Raw genomic sequence first — 18,282 nt, 5'->3', positions numbered from 1 at the left:
GCTGACATCACGTTAGTTCACTCACACCTTGTGCCAAAGGAGAGCATCAGCTCCAGCCGATCCCTTGCCCTTACTGGAGTAGAGGGCACCCTTTTTCACATAGCCCACGCAAGAGTGAAGCTGGATTGGGGAGTAGGAGGAATCCAAGAAAGGGTTGTTGGGGTTATGAAGGATCTCCCAGTCCCTGTGTTGCTGGGGACTGATTTGGGCAAGCTTGTGTCCTACTATGAACCTGCCACGACCGCCTTGTCACTCACGGAAGGAGACGGACTCTCCACCCACCACCAGGTACTTTATACACTTGGGGGAGCACCAGGGGGAGGTGGGTTGAATGTGCCCAGTTCAAGGGTACCAGGTTCAATAGTGCCTGCTTCAAAGGCACCTGAGTTTGAGGTACAGACTGTATGTTGTGATGATGCCGTAACTGTACCTGAGTTTCCTGTACAACCTGTCTGTAATGAAAAAATGTCTATACCTGTCAATGTCATTACTGCATGCAATGATGATTTGAGTAATGTCCGTCTGTGCCATTCTGACAGTGTACCTGTGCTAGCAGTACCGCGCAGCTGCACTGCTCAGAACCCGAGCTCAGAACAGGTGGAGGGGGTTCCGGCCTCCTCCCAGTCCTCTGACCGCAGGGATGAGACCTTTCAGCCGCTGGCCTCGTGTGACATGAGCCAGTTGGCTGAAACTGACAGCGCTGTACTCACAGCAGCACTACAAAGCGACCCAAGCCTGGAGATGCTCAGGCAGCAAGCCGCTGAGCCCCTCGCAGACGGGGCCGCTTTCAAGGTGTACTGGGAAGGTGGGAGACTGTACAGTGAGTCTGTACTGCCCCCTATAGGTAGATCCCACGCGAATACCAAATGGCTTGTGGTCCCGAGTGCGTTCAGGGGACATGTGCTGAAATCCGCACATGGTAATCCTCTGACAGGGCACTCGGGTGTCCGCAAGACACTTGCCGGTATTCGGAACCAGTTTTATTGGCCCCGGATGAACAGGGATGTAGCAAACTACTGCAGGGCATGTGCCGTCTGTCAGGAGCTGGGAAGGTCCAGGGATTCCCGCGGGGTTCCCTTAGGTCCACAGCCACTTAGCAGGGGAACCCTGCGTGGGCTGGCTGTTGACCTAACCAACCCACTGCCCGTTGTCAGCAGTCCCGGCAGACACCGCGTCCGACGGCAGTGGCGCAAACGCCCTGTCCAGAACGGTCCATGTCGGGTCAACCCTGAGGGTAGCAGACCGCGACCGGTCCCGGGGAACCGAGCCACAGGCTCCAATAGGTTTTCCCGCCGTACCGGCAACTCGAGGCCCGTCAGCCAGGTTAGCGGCGCCGCCACACATCTTGCGGATGTGTGGCTAAGCCGCAGACAAGGGGGAGGGCTGTCACGGACGGTTGCGGGGCCGCAGGCGCGTCCTGGAACCGCCCGTGAAGAAAAAGCGATCGCACTCGATTCCCTGCATCGATTGCGCTTCAGATCGATAGAATCTGGGTTGAGTGTGTAGGGGCAGCTGCAGTCTGTTCTCAGCAGAGAGAGAGCACCAGCCTAAATGCTGGATGGCTCTTTTGATATGCTAATGAGCCTGAGCCTAATCTGCCCTGGAGAGTCCCTGGCTTCAAGCTGTGCTGATGGCCCATCCATCAGGTATAAGGTGACAAGCACCATGGCAGAAGCAATCTAGTTGGGGGGAAAAAACCAGACCCGCTGGCTCCCTCCCAGCAGGGGAGGTGACACCTAGCTGGCTGCCCCAAACTTCAAAGAGCCTTTGCCTGGGAATAACCTGAGTCTCATAGCATATCCATAACTTCCCAGATCTGTCATATTTCTGGGGTTCCTGAGATGGCAGCTTTGCCAAACGTGGGGGAAGTGTAGCATGAGCCCCGGTGCTGGTTCTGAGGAAGTTTCAGAACATTCTGAGGTAAGGACTGCCAGTTAGGCAGTTTGAAAGTGCCCTGATGATACCACAGGGGTCCCACCCCTCATGTCTGGTATCAGGGCGCTGGGTAAATCAAGACAGACCTGAAAATGTTAATAAATCTGCCCTGACCTGTACGGTTCTGTGAAATAGAGCCCATATATGGGTAGATATGATTTCTAGTCCCCAGGATAAGGGGAGGGCTCATCTCATCTTCTAAGGGGGTGTGTGGTTCCCCGCCCTCACTCCCTCCTACTGAATCAGGGGCATAAGAATGGCAGAGGACCCAAACTCAGTGTCCTCCACCCTGAAAACATCTTGAACTCATCGGTGCCAGCTTGAGGATATGCTGGCATCCACCTGGTCTGAAGTCTGAACTTTGATTGAAACCCAGAACTCTGTTTTTCCCACAAAAAGGACATCTTTCCAGGAACTAAGTATTTTTCTCCCTTCTTTTATTTTTTATACTGGCTATTACTGTTTTAATAATTGTTGATTTTAATAATTGTCTGTATATATTAATTATTTATATTGTGTGAATAAACGACTTTCTCCAAGTCATTCACTGTCCGCTACCCTGCTTATCAGCACACACAGAACTGATCCCGGGTCTCTGAAGATACGCTACTGTTTGTTGTTGTTGGCTAGACAGAATATTGTGTGTTTAACCGTTTTATTCGCAGGATTAGTCAGTCAGTTAGTGGGCTCCACGGTCCCATGATAACCGCGGTGGTGGCAGTTTACTCTGAACCAGTGGGTGAAGTTGTAATCACCCGTGTCTCACAGGCTCCCTTCTGAGTTGTCTGCGGTTAATTCTTAACGGTTCCTGCGCATTGACTGCGACCAGAGTTCGCACGATCTGTGCGCTGGCACCGTTTAGAAGGCTAAGTGCGGTCAGTCACTAGGGCTCCTGTGACAATGGGGTATTCCCATGCCTGGATCAAATGACTCTCTATGGCCTTAGGAAAAAAAAAGTTATAGATACTTGAGTCTGGAAATGAATTTTAAGAGCTTGCAAAGCAATTGAACATTAATTATTATGCTTTCCAAAATAACTTCTACAAGTGGATAAAATCTGAAAGAACTCCCAATTTGCCCAGATGAAGCCATCCCGCAACTTCTAGGTCAGCCCAAGAGCAGGACACAAGATGCTGCAAGAAGCCTCCAAGAGGAACCCACAACGTTGTTGCATAATTTACAGTTAGTATTTGCCATTAGTGATGTACAGTGCATTAATCTGTACTTAGAAAGAAGGTACACAATTTAGTACTGCATGGAAGGTGTGCCAGGAGGAGATGTTTGCCATCTAGAAAGAATATCAGAGCATTACCAACGTTTGCTCATGAACTCCTAGGTGAGTGAAATTCTATCTGAATATTGCATATTTGAATTCTGTATGCTAGAATCCTACTGTAACATCTGTAGGGATGGCGGTTGGGGACACGCAGGGTGTACCCGCAGCCGCCTTTGTTCACTCTTCCCAGACCTCATCCGTTATCACGCCGGGAACGGTATTGTCATCGGCTCATAGGGTCGCGGTCTCGCGTGGGCTCGCGTGGAGACAGGACCTTTATGCTGGGAGAAGGCGCGTCAGCTGACCTGCCGGTCGGCTGACATCAGAGGTGACTCTCGACGCTCGGATTGGCTGTTTCCGAGCTGGGCGCGGCTGAGAGCCTTCCTCTGCTTCTTAAAGAGACTCCGTAACAAAAATTGCATCCTGTTTTTTATCATCCTACTAGTTCCAAAAGCTATTCTAATGTGTTCTGCTTTACTGCAGCACTTTTTGCTATCACTATCTCTGTAATAAATCAATGTATCTTTCCCCTGTCAGACTTGTCGGCCTGTGTCGGGAAGGCTGCCAAGTTCTTCAGTGTTGTAGTTCTGCTATGAACTCACCCTTCCAGGCCCCTTTATGCACACTGCCTGTGTATTATTTAGATTAGAGCAGCTTCTCTCTTCTCTCTTATCTTTTACAAGCTGGATAAATCGTCCTCTGAGCTGGCTGGGCTTTCACATACTGAAGAATTACAGTCAAGGGCAAAGCTGTTTGCAGGAGAAAAACAAGCAGCCTGAAACTTCAGTGCATGAGAACTGCAGGGGGGAAGAAACACACAATGATCTCTTGAGATTCAAAAGGAAGGGTGTATACAGCCTGCTTGTGTATGGATGTATTTTCTATGTGTGGACATACTGTACATCAACCTACTTCCTGTTTTGGTGGACATTTTGTTTGTTTATAAACAAACTTTTAAAAACTGTTTTTAACCACTTTTAATGTGGCGAGGAGCGGCGAAATTGTGACAGAGGGTAATAGGAGATGTCCCCTAATGCACTGGTATGTTTACTTTTGTGCGATTTTAACAATACAGATTCTCTTTAAGCCTCCGTTCTCCATTAGCTAGCTGTAAATTAGCACACATAGGGCAAGCACCAGTCAAGTAATAAAGCTTCTATAGTCAATCCAAATACAATTGTGTGTGCAGAAGGGGAATGTAAAGACTAGTAACAACCAAATTAAAGACTTATCCCCATAAAAACCGCACCACACATAGTTAACAAAATAACAAAGCTTTATTGTATCACAATATAGGTTCCAATACTAAAATCAATTAAAACATGAATCCAGGTACACACCAATCCTATACTATCATGATAAATAAATAATGTATAATGATATGGGCTTCCAACTTTGTTATTTTGTTAACTATGTGTGGTGCGGTTTTTATGGGGATAAGTCTTTAATTTGGTTGTCTCCATTAGCTAGCTGTCTGCTGTCGTGAATACTTCGTGTTAGCGCTCAGACCTTAGACTAGTATCCGGTGTGCTTTGATCTGGGAGGAAACCAGGGATTTCACACAAGACTAGGACTATTGTATATTGTTATTATTTGATTACCTGTGTATGAATCTGGCTATTCTCTGACCTCGCATTTTCTTAATGATTCTGTACTTCTGCCTATCTGACCCTTGTTGCTGAACCTCTGCCTGATTACCTACTATTCTCCTGCCTGTCGTTTCTGTACTAATACTGCCTCTCTGTTGTCTGACCACTCCTCTCACCAGTGGTCCTTTGCCACTGGTGAGGTGTTTGTAGTATTACCCACCAGTTCCACTGGTGAGGTGACACTTGTTACTGATAGTACCTTGCCAGCTCCTCTGGTAAGGTCTTGCCAAACTATACAGTTACTGTGTCTGATAGTACCTTGCCAGCTCCTCTGGTAAGGTCTTACCAAACTAAACAATTACTGTGTCTGATCGTACCGTGCCAGCTCCTCTGGTAAGGTCTTGCCAAACTATACAGTTACTGTGTCTGATAGTACCTTTCCAGCTCCTCTGGTAAGGTCTTGTCAAACTATCCAGTAACTTATCTCTGATAGTACCTTGCCAGCTCCTCTGGTAAGGTCTTGTCAACCTATTCAGTTCTGTTGTAGCTAGTACCCACCAGCTCCTCTGGTGAGGTCTAGCATTGTTCTCAGTTAGTGCCCACCAGCTCCTCTAGTGAGCACTCAGTACTTACTTATAGGATCTTGCCTTGTACCTACTTCATAGCTACGTTCACTGTAGTCCCTTACCAGCTCCACTGGTAAGGACCGGTTAAAGTATACATGCACGCATTCTGACAGTACCTTACCAGCTCCTCTGGTAAGGTCTTGCTTTATATAGCCATTACCTGTACTGATAGTACCTTACTAGCCCCTCTGGTAAGGTTCAGTCAAACTATTAAAGTACAGTGTTGCTAGGCCTCCCAGCTCCTCTGGGAGACTCTAGCTTCTTATTGTTTACTGTTGCACCAATCACTATCACACAGTACATTGTGAGCTATACTTGCAATATTGGTGATTCTGCAGATCACCACATAATCAGGTATAGTGTCTGCATTATTGGTGATACTGCAGATCACCCAATAATCAGACGTCTGAGTAGCAGCACCCAATCGTTACACCTACTTGGGAGAAACTTTTTTCCCCATATAAACCTGTGTTTGTGGTGACAGCCAGCTTTTGGCCATCTGTCATGAATCTCACCTGAATATTGTCATTATCCTGGTCAAGCAAAGCCAAAGTGATATGTAGGCCAATTTGTCCTTTGATCCGAATCAAAAACAAACAAAGAATCAAAAATCAAACAGCACACTACTAATACAGTTATTGACTAAGCCACTTATGACCAGTGCTGAGGGCGACATCCAGGGAGGCAATTAGGAAATACTAAAACAAAAGGAGGGAAACTATGGGTTACTCCACGGGGGCTTGGAAAACAAATCCTGATCTCTATTATTACAAAAACTAATTGAATTATGGCAAAAATACATAGAACAATATTTCCTCTGAAGAGGGGAGTGGTGACTGCACTGATGATGTTATCACCTACTGTGATGAGAAAGCAAACGAAAATGTCACTCTTGACTTTCAATAACACAAGATGATTGTGAAGTAGTAATGTAAATGTGAAAATGTGTGTGAAGTGCAGCAACAATGGCAACATGAGTGTGGACAAATTGAAATATTCTGCAGAGAAATCCCCCTGGACACTTTAGTCACACTGTTGTTCATGCTGTAATTTGCCAAATTTAGAAGTATATGGATACTAATGGTGACCACTTTGACCACCTAATGTGATTGCATTATTTGAACATGAGTTACAGTTACCCTTTGCAACGGAGTAACCAAGCAGCTTGGGGTGACCCGAAACCACTAGAAAAGAGACCGAAAAGCCCTCCTACTAAAAAGCAACGCTTGGTGTGATTTGCCTTCTTAAAACAGTATTGCAAGTACCTTCTGTTTTAAAGGGGTTCTGTTGTTCTTTTTAAAAACAAAAAACTGACATTTAACTGAGGCTTCTACCAGTCCCCTGCAGCTGTCCTGTAACGCGCCATCCTCTACGATCCTGCGTTCTCTGTCCCCGGTTACCATCCAAATATTTGTCTAACTGTAACGATTGTGGAATTATCTCCGAGGTCAGCGCACAACATGTGTGCTGACACTGCAGAAACCCTCCACAAGCGCTTGGAAAGGGAACCCAGCTTTTTGCAAATGCACCTGTAGAGAGGAAATACAACCGGCAGATGGAGCTGTGGAGTGCAGAGGAATAAACCCTCTGCACAGCCACAGATGCCAGTTAGAAATTGTACGAAATGAAGCAATACAGGGCAAGATAGCCTCTCGAGAGAGAGTGAGCACAGAGACATAATGTATGTATGTCCACCAATCTAGTCGCCACCCGGCGACGGTTGACATACAACAGCGTAGACCAAAGTGAGGAAGCAATCGCAAGAATAGCGATTGCTAATAGAGACACAAGACTGAGTAAAGACAGATCATAGGATGAATAAAGACAGAACCAATAACAAACTATAATCCAACACGAAAGAACAGACAGAACTAGCTACACGCGGTCACCGCACGATAAGCGCAACAGCGACAAAGCGTACCAACCCTGACTAACAAAGGAAACACAAAAAAAAGAAAACAAACAAAAAACGCAAACGCTTGCTAATCGGTTGCCTCACCCAGACAACCGCAATCGTTCGTTCCGGACAAGACAGACAGAAGGAGTAACCAGTAGCAACCGCTGCTCTGGCTACACTCCAAGACAGAGTACCGAGAGATCCACCACTTCTACCGCTAAGGCGAATGCGATCCCAACAGACAGACAGATGGAGCAACCAGTAGCAACTGCTGCTCTGGCTTACACTCCAAGACAGAATACAGAAAGATCCACCGCCTCTATCGCTAGGGTGAATGCGATCCAAACAGACAGAGCGATTCACTGTCAGCCGCCATTGGAGAAAGTGCAATCACAACACATAAGACAGAACTAGGCAATACAGATAATAAACAACCTGACTGCGCTAGAAGGAATGCTAGTGCACTCCAAAGGATAACTACTCTAAAACAATATTTAGCAAACAATTAGCAGAGGGGCTGTAACTCAAGGTAAGTCCAGCAGAACCAAACCTTTATGACCAGCATGGAATTCTGGGAGGAAATGGTATTTATACTGCAAGCCTTTAAGAGAGGCAGAGCTATCAATAGCCAGATAAGGGAATGCAAATCCCTCACTAGAACAGCAAGTCTGAAACTTGCAGAGTGGAGACAGGTCTCCTTTCCAGGGACCTGCAGCATACAGACCTGAAAAATTGTCAAAAAGCTGCCTGCCTGTGCAGACAGCAGAGCAGATCATTACACTAACTAGACGAATGCAACTGCGCCTGCGCAGCGGCGCGCATCCTCGTTCCCGCTCGTGCCTCCGATGCCGGCGCAGTACGAAGATGAATAATTGGATGGTAACTGGCGGTGGGGAACAGAGAATCGCAGAGGACGGCGCGGGACAGGACAGCTAAAGGGGACTGGTAGAAGCCCAAGGTAGGTGTCAGTTTTTGTTTATAAAAAGAACAATAAAACCCCTTTAAAGGACCACTGTCACAAAAATCTTAAAATTTTAAATATATGTTAACATATACAGATAAGAATTACATTTCTTCCAGAGTAAAATGAGCCATAAATTATGTTTTTCCTATGTTGCTGTCACTTACAATGGGTGGTACAAATCTGACAGAACTGAGGTTTTGGACTAGCCCATCTCCTCACGGGGGGGTTCTCAGGGTTTTATTTATTTTCAGAAGCACTTAGTGAATGGCAGTTGCTCCATCTAACTACCAAAAAAGTGTATGGTGAGCAGGGAGGGGGGCCAGCATCTTTAGATAAATCTTTTTCAGGGAGTGTCTTCATAAAGAATAAAGGCCATGTTGAGAATCGCCTATGGAGAGATGGACTAGCCCAAAACCTGTTGGTAATGTCAGATTTCTACTACTTATTGTAAGTGACAGCAAAACAGGAGAAAAGTAATTTATGGCTCATTTTACTCTGGAAGAAACATACTTCTTATTTATATGTGTTTACATATATTTTAATTTTAAGATCTTCGCGACAGTGGTTCTTCAAGAAAGCAAATCACACCAGCTAACCTTTGATGTTCATATACATTCAGTAATGTCCACACTGTAGAAAGAACAAGAAGCTTTGAATGAGGATGATACCATTTATTGGGTAACTTAAAAGAATAAGAGCAAGCTTTCGGCTGTATAGCCTTCGTCGGGCTTTAATCCTGTTTGCTTACAAGCTGATGGAACAGACAGCAACATCAGAAGGGGATACATATATTTTTTTGAAGCATAAATACATGTCATTAAAATGCCTTAAGTGAATCAGAACATCTAAATGGGGCATGAGGTTGTTAGCTGAGATAAGACTCCTTGTTTACACAATACTCACAGAATTGGGAGTCAGACTGTCACAGAGGCATCGTAAATTCAGAGTTCACAAGTTTAGCTATATAGGCTGAGAAAGAGTTTGGGCATTAAATATCATCAGCCTCATACCTGTATGAAAAGTTTTTGTCCTTATTCAAGCCCTTGTCCACAGCTTTGAACCAATTTATAAATTTAGTTTCAGCTATAAAGCACTTGAGCTGCAGCCACTAGCTGCAGCCGTTCAGCCACAATCAGCCTAGGTAACTGGCTCAGTCCTGTCAGTCAGGGTTTATGGCGCACTTGTGGGAGAGCCAGTTACCAGGGCTGATTGCAGCTGAACGTCAGACGTTGAGGACACCTGAGGGACTGTTTATGGGGCTGGAGGTAGGCCCAGGTAGGTATCGATTTTTGCAATTTTTAGCTCTCTGGTACACTTTAAAGAGTACTCAAAGTGGTGCGGGGGGGGGTCAGATGGGACACAGAGGCATGCTTCCTGATGCAGGACATGCCTCTGTGTTGTTCCCCCCCCACGCTGCTCTCTGCCCACCCCCCACCCATTGCAGAGGGTAAGGGAAGCGAGAGGTATTCCCTGCTTAATCGCCCACTAGGGGCGATCCTGCAGGCCTTTTAAAGTAGCCATTGGGAAGCTCTCTCTCTTCCCCCCCTCCCCCTGCACGCTGCTCTTCAAGAGCAGCTCTTCCAGCATCATTACCACAGGGGTCACGAAAGTGAAAGCAGGGGACTGCAGGCCAACAGAGCGGCGGAGAGCGGCAGCAATGGCGGCTAACTGATTCACACAGCATCCCCCCATACCCCCCCCCCCCCCCCCCCACGGATCAGGTAGCACTGTTTTTTTTTTTGTTTTTTTTTAATTAACAGCCCCAACCGTGGTTCCCTTTAATCAAAACATTCTGCCTTAAAGAGGAACTTCAGATTAAACAAACATACTGTCATTAAGTTACATTAGTTATGTTAATTAAAATAGATAGGTAGTATAATATCTTACAGACCCTGTTTTAAAAGAACAGGCAAATGTTTGATTTCATGAGGGCAGCCATCTTTTTGGTTGAAAGGAGGTGACAGGGAGCATGAGACACAGTTCCAACTGTCCTGTGTGCTGATCATCCCTCCCAGTTGCTAGGCAACGTGAATAACAGCATAGGAAATCCCATCATGATTTGCACAGCATCAGGAAAACAAAAGCCCGGGCAGTTTTCTTTGATGGGTGGAGCTTAGCTAAAAATGCAGCTAAAAATGATGCTTTGGTAAGAAAAACAAAGTTCTGATGCTTTGAAACTGTTAAAGAAACACCAAGCCTTTCAGTTCTGCTGAGTAGATTTTTAGTCCGGAGGTTCACTTTAACTAATGTCTACCACAGTACAACATTCAGCAAACTTTAAACATTGCTTCTGCTTTGACATTTCTTTATCTATGTTGAGTCATACATACGGTGTCCAGTTACGTTTCTTGACTTCACTAGACAAATGTGATTCACCATAATAACTGTACATTAAAAGGTCTGGAAAGTATTTGATGCTTTGAAAAGGTACTACATTATTTCAACAGTTTCATGTTGGGAAAACACATTATTCAGTTCAGTCACAAGTTATAAAACCCTTAACATTGCACAAATGAATTTTTTTTGCTACTGGCATTCTGGAGTACATTGTAAAAGCTGCATAAAATCTATTTGTGTCAAAGTCACGGTTTTCTTAATAGTGAGCCGAAAGCCATTTAAATCGATAATCTAGAGCTGTAACGGTGGTTTGTGTGCATGATCCAAGATGTGTGAAAATGAATATTACCAGCCTTCATATTCCTCTGTATGTTTCAGATATAATTATTGCATTACTAAATACTGCCACTTACAAAACATTACACAGTGATTTAATAATGGAGATATTCAGTATAAAATGTCCAATCCTGTTCAGAAAAATACTGTTCAAGATTTTAAAGATGATCATTGGGATAGTGGGGAGCAGTTAGAACATTACTTCATTATTATCTGTGCCTATACGAGGGGGATTCCATTCTCACTCCTCTTACTTCCATGAATATAAAATGAGGGAATCTTTCCAAATGAGATGTGGAAGGCAGTATTTTTTTTAGAAAGGTACAGAAAGCTCTAAACTTCTCTCATATTTTTATTACAGTCTGTGAATCCATTTGAAAAAATGCCTCATTTCCTGTGACTTCATGGAGGACAGGAGGAGAAATAATATTCTCCACTTCCTGTCATCCACGACACCTCAGGAAACAAGGATATCATACAAATTGTTTCACAGACTGTAATGGTGGCCAATAATGATCCAATCTTTTTCATCCAATCTTACCATTTCTATATATTATAAAAGACTGCCTAAATTATCCATTGAATATTTTCACTCAGTTTACCCTTATACTATATAGATTTGGTAAAATTGGATTCGAAAGATTGGATCGTTAGTGGCCGCCACAGACTGGCACTTTTGGCATGGCAATTGGAGCTGGCCCAGCATTTCCGGGCTGGTGCTGACCTAGTATTGATCACTGGAGCGAATAAATGTCAAAATGTATGTACCTATGGCTAAGTTCTGCATTCTCACTGTAGCTATATGAATATACTGTTGTTGTTTCCCCTGCCTGTTCACATATCTATATTTTAGCACCTGCACCAATAAACAAACTTATGATCACATGGGATGGAGGGGGTGTGACTATAAGTGACAATACTGAGATAAATTATGTTTTCATGCTTAGGTGATTTAGCAATTCTTGACCAGGCCTTTTGTGTTAAATAATACATCCAGTATAGATCCTGAAAGCCTACCTAAACTTACAATTGAACAAGACAAATAGAAATAAGGTTGATCAGTGAATATAAACAGTGTATATAATCAAAGTTGCGGAAAAAAAAATACTTTTTTTTTTCATCTTCTCTCTTCAGTGTAGCAGTGCTCCGTACAGCCCATCTTCTTGCAGCTCCAGTCTCTGCATGTCATGTGACATGCTTAATCAGGATTTGCAAATAGATGGGCTGTATGGCAACTCCATACGGAAGAGAACAGTGAGGACCTGTCCCGCAGCTGGAAGTAGATGAAGTATCGCAGTCCCCTTCCACTACTCTGCACCTCACCACAGTCATTGCAGCTGCATCGGGTCTTGTGGAACCGTCCGATGAAAAGGGGACATGGAGGCATATGAAGACCTGTACTGCAGACTTCCGAGCAGGGCTGTGGAGAGGTAACTAATCTGTCTGTGCTCCAGTGTTGCATCTTCCTTAAAGGGATACTGTAGGGGGTCGAGGGAAAATGAGCTGAACGTACCCGGGGCTTCTAATGGTCCCCCGCAGACATCCTGAGCCCGCGCAGCCGCTCACCGATGCTCCGGCCCCGCCTCCGGTTCACTTCTGGAATTTCTGACTTTAAAGTCAGAAAACCACTGCGCCTGCGTTGCCGTGTCCTCGATCCCGCTGATGTCATCAAGAGCGCACAGCGCAGGCCCAGTATGGTCTGTGTCTGCGCAGTACACTCCTGGTGACATCAGCGGGAGCGAGGACACGGCAACGCAGGCGCAGTGGTTTTCTGACTTTAAAATCATAAATTCCAGAAGTGAACCGGAGGCGGGGCCGGAGCATTGGGGAGTGGCTGCGTCAACACAGGATGTCTGCGGGGGACCATTAGAAGCCCAGGGTAAGTTCAGCTCATTTTCCCCCGACCCCCTACAGTATCCCTTTAACCTCCTTAGCGGTCTGATTCTTTCCAGATTTTAGGGTCTAAAAGCGGTGCAATTTTTTTTCACTCTTTCAGACCCTAAAACCTGAAAAAAATCATTCTGGCAGGGAGATCTGCAGCAAAATTAAAAAAAAAAATTACCTTCCTGGGCTCCTGGGCTGCAGTTTTCTCTTTGCCCACAAGATGGCGCTAATATACATATAAACAAACTTCTCTATATTTCTCTAATATAGAGAAGTTTGTTTTCAATGTTAGCCCCGCCCCCGATGACGTCACGCTGCCACCACCGCTCTGCTGCCACCACCACGGCTGCGCTGCTCCAACTGGCTGCCGGGTCCCCGGAAGAATAGCGGGGACATGGGGGATCCCGGCGGCCAGGGAAAGACCCCACACTGCCGGGGAGAGAGGCTGGAGTCCCGCTGTGCAGCGAGATCGCTCGCGGGACTCCACAACTGCAGGTACAGCTCTGCAATGCATACCCCGACCTGAGCTCGGGATCACCGCTAACAGCTGCTTTTTTCTACCCCGAGCTCAGGTCGGGAAAACCGGCAAGGAGGTTAAAGGGGAACTTCATCCTAACCAAACATCAGGGGCGTTCCTAGGGTCCTTGGAGATCAGTGGCACCTGGGGGCACTAGGTGGGAGCTATGGAAAAAAATGAGCGTGGTCATGCAGTGAGTGGGCGTGGCCATGGGTGGGGCCAATCGTACATTAGATTAGGACAGTGGTGGCGAACTTTTTGGAGGCCCAAACTGCAACCCACAAGTCACTTATCTATCGCAAAGTGGCAACAGCAATTTAAACTAAATACTATACAAACGTTTTAACACATACATGAACATTATGGAAAATCCAAGTTGAAAAACTGAAAAGATAAACAATTTCATCCATCCTACTCCTGAAAAAATATATTCATTTTTTTTAGAACCTCCCAGTTTTATTTTCTGTTTTAAAAAGCTAAAAAAAGTAGGTTTAATGCTATTGTCTCATATGATGATGATTCATTTTTTTCCATAGTCTTAGCAGTTAGCAATCATGTGACCCTCAACAAGACAAATTCAGCAATCATGTGACCCTCAACAAGACAAATTCAGAAATCATGAGGCCCCCAACAAGACAAATTCATCAATCATGAGGCCCCCAACAAATCATGAGGCACCCAACAAGACAAATTCAGCAATCTTGAGGCCCCTATCAAGACAAATTCAGAAATCATGAGGCCCCCAACAAGACAAATTCATCAATCATGAGGCCCCCAACAAATCATGAGGCACCCAACAAGACAAATTCAGCAATCTTGAGGCCCCCAACAAATCATGAGGCACCCAACAAGACAAATTCAGCAATCTTGAGGCCCTCAACAAGACAAATTCAGCAATCATGAGGCCCCCAACAAGACAAATTCAGCTTCAAATTCAGTCATGAGGCACATAAATAGACAGCATTTCACATAAACAGGCAGAATGCCCCCTTAATATGGTAGACACCTCTCACCTGGCTTCTGAATTCTCCTCTACTGGCTGCTGTACCTGGCAATACTGTTTTTGGCTGGATTGGGGATGATGTGTGAGCTGAAAGGCCTGGAAGTGATGCTGTGGCCTGGCTGGCGGTGATGCTGTGGCCGATGTTGTGGCTGGGTTGGCTGGCAGTGATGCTGGGCTGTGCTTGGCTGGTTGAAGTAAATGCTGGCCTGACTGATGGTGATGCTGTGGCCTTTTTGATAGTGATTCTGGGCTGGTTGGCTGGTGGTGATGCTGGGCTAGTTTAGGTAGCGACAGGTGCCCCCCTAGTTAAGGTAGCGCCAGGAGTACCCCAGTTTGGGTAGTGACAGGAGCCCCCCAGTTCAGTTAGTGACAGGAGCCCCCCAGTGTAGGCAGTGACAGGCACCCTCCAGTTAGGTAGTGAGTGACAGGGACCCCCAGTTGGGTAGTTAGTGACAGCAGGGACCCCTAGTTGGGTAGTGAGTGACAGCAGGGACCCCCCAGTTGGGTAGTGAGTGACAGCAGAGACCCCCGTTTAAGTAGTGAGTGACAGCAGGGATCCCCGTTTAGATAGCGAGTGACAGCAGGGACCCCAGTTAGATAGTGAGTGACAGCAGGGACCCCAATTAGATAGTGAGTGACAGCAGGGACCCCCAGTTAAATAGTGAGTGACAGCAGGGACCCCCAGTTAAATAGTGAGTGACAGCAGGGACCCCCAGTTAAATAGTAAATGACAGCAGGGACCCCCAGTTAAATAGTGAGTGACAGCAGGGACCCCAGTTAAATAGTGAGTGACAGCAGGGACCCCCAGTTAAATAGTGAGTGACAGCAGGGACCCCTGTTTAGATAGTGAGTGAGAGCAGGGACCCCCGTTAGGTAGTGAGTGACAGCAGGGACCCCCTTTAGGTAGTGAGTGTCAGCAGGGACCCCTGTTAGTGAGTGACAGCAGGGACCCCCAGTTAAATAGTGAGTGACAGCAGGGACCCCCAGTTAAATAGTGAGTGACAGCAGGGACCCCCGTTTAGATAGTGAGTGACAGCAGGGACCCCCGTTAGGTAGTGAGTGACAGCAGGGACCCCCGTTAGGTAGTGAGTGACAGCAGGGACCCCCGTTAGGTAGTGAGTGAGTGACAGGGACCCCCGTTAGGTAGTGAGTGGCAGGCGCGCTCCCCACCCCACCTACCTTGCTGCTTCAGACCTCAGCGGGCGACCCGACCAGATACAGCGGGTGCCGGGCACAAATATGCGGAAGTGATGTCACTTCCGCATATCAGCGGTGTCCGCTAGGTCCTAGCGCCCGCTCTATCTGTTCGCCCGGAGCTGATCGAGGTCTGAATGGCAGCGCAGCGGGGACAGCAGGGCAGAGCGGGGCAGCAGCGGCCGGGAGATCCGTGGCACCCCAGGACAGATTGAGGGCACGGGCCCCCCCAAAATAGGGCTAGCGACGCCCCTGCCAAACATACTGTCATTCAGTTACATTAGTTATGTTAATTAAAATAGATAGGTAATATAATCTCTTAGCCACCATGTTTTAAAAGAATAAGCAATGGGGGCAGCCATCTTTTTGGTTGAAAGGAGGTGACAGGGAACATAAGACACAGTTCCAACTGTCCTGTGCCCTGATCACCCCTCCCAGCTGCGCGCGCTAGGCTTCAAATCTCACATTCAAAATTTAAAGAAGCAAATTTGCGCCAAAACAGCACAAGGAGAACAACAACATGAGAAATCACATCATGCTTTGCACAGCATCAGGGGAAAAATGCCCGGGCAGTTTTCTTCTGTGCAGCTAGAAATGAGGCTTGTGTAAGAAAAACAAAGTTCTGATACTGTGAAACTGATAAAGAAACACCAAGCCTTTTCAGTGCTTTGTACATTTTTAGTTTGGAGGTGCACTTTAATGTTCAGTGTCCATTTTCCATGGCTACATCAGTGTTAGTCTCATGGCTACTAATGTTAGGACAGTGCTTCGTCCTGCAACAAACTAATGATTCCTAATATACTACTAAGACAACAAAAAAATAGAAAATTCTTGAATGGCCTAACCAGACTTCAGATTTAATTCCAATTGAGCATGCGTTCCATATGCTGAAAAAGAAAGGGACAAGCAGTAGAGGCTTGGTAGAGCAACACCAGAGAAGATCCAAGTTTTTTTTTTTTTTTGTTGAATCCCTTTTCATACTACATTTTGCAGTTTTTGGAACATTTCTATGGTCTGCAATTTTAATAAATAAATCTCTGTACTCCGTACATGAAATGTACTATGGACCATCCATGTTCACAGCACCAAGTTATTCTTTAAAGAGACTTGAACCAACAACTCTTTCCTTTGGAAGAAAATTATCTGACTGCCTTCTGACCACCTTTTCTGTGGCTTCAATTTAAAAAAAAGAAAAAAAAAAAGAAAATATGAGCTGAGGTTGCTATAGAAACCAATTGCAATTTTGCTTCTTTCTTATGGAAAGATAAAACAAGAATTCTGATGGGTCGCACAGCAGCTAAATGATAATCCCAACCAGGACATTATCTGCAACACAATTGTGTGTTCTCCCTGCGTTTGATTTCTGCTGCTATTCTCTGTAAAGTACTGTAGAAAAGAGAGGAGAGGATCTACATTAATGTATAATAATAATTTGCCATGGGAAACTTGTCAAAGCCAGTTCATTCTTTTTTTCACACTGTTTTTTATATTGAGTGGTGCCTACCTTATCTAGTGTACATCAATACACGGTCTAGTTTTGTAGGTGTTGACATGTATGTTGGCTTAGTGGATAGCACTCTCGCTTTGCAGCCCTGGGTCCCCAGTTTGAATCCCAGCCAGAGAATTATCTGCAAGGAGTTTGTATGTTCCCCCCGTGTCTGTGTGGGTTTCCTCTGGGCACTCCGAATTCCTCCTACATCCTAAAAAACATACAGATAAGTTAGTTGGCTTCCCTCTAAAATTTGTCCCTATAGTACGATGAACATATGACTATGGTAGGAATTAGTTTGTGAGCCTCTGTGAGGGACAGTTAGTAGACAGTTAGTAACAAGACTTTATACTGTGTAAAGTGCTGTGGAAGATGTCGGCACTACATAAATACTAAATAATAATAATAACTGATATATGCCGTTGACCGTTTATGGTATTTTCTAAATCTCTTAGCTGCAAACACATGTAGATAAAGTGTTCTGACAAATAGGGATACTACTAGTTCCAGGGAAGTGTCTTAAAAAGAGTAAGATAAGCACTACCAGAAAAAACCCAATGCTATGCAGCTCACACTGTTTACTCTAAAGGGGGCCACTAATGGTCCAATTTCCCAAACGATTGATCGGGTGTTCTGATAATTGCAATCAGTCAGATACGATTGATCAGGTACACTAGATCAATGGAATAGGTCCATTTTTCAGATTGATTCCATTGATCGGATTGGTTACATAGTCCCTTCCAGTTAGTTGACCCGATCAATCGTTTACAACCAATTGCATTTTGGAAATTAAACCATTAGTGGTCACTTTAAGAAATGACTCATCATTAAAGTAAATTTCTGTGCAACAGATAAAATGTACATACTGTGTTTTAATTTTTGCAAACCAGCAACAAAACTGTTATAGGGCTGGTGCACACCAAGAGCGCTTCTGAGTGCTTTTCAGATCGGCAGCGCTTTGAAAAGCACTTGGCTACTGAAACCTTATGAGGGTGTTCCCACAGCAGCATTGTGGTTTTTCTACAATCACAAACCTGCTGCATGTAGCATTTTTTGGAGCGATGCAGCTTGAATGAATGAGCAAAAACGCTCATTAATTCAAAAACCCCTCTGAAAATCTCTTCACAGAATCGCTATCGCAAATCGCTAAGTGCTAGCGATTGAACTAGCGATTATGGTGTGCACTAGCCCATAGTCACTTAATTTCTGTGGTTCCTGTTTACCTGATCTGCTAG

Source organism: Hyperolius riggenbachi, chromosome 1 (genome assembly GCF_040937935.1).
Source record: "Hyperolius riggenbachi isolate aHypRig1 chromosome 1, aHypRig1.pri, whole genome shotgun sequence".
Taxonomy (NCBI): domain Eukaryota; kingdom Metazoa; phylum Chordata; class Amphibia; order Anura; family Hyperoliidae; genus Hyperolius; species Hyperolius riggenbachi.
The sequence above is the reverse complement of the archived record's forward strand: the minus strand, read 5'-3'. Positions refer to the sequence as shown.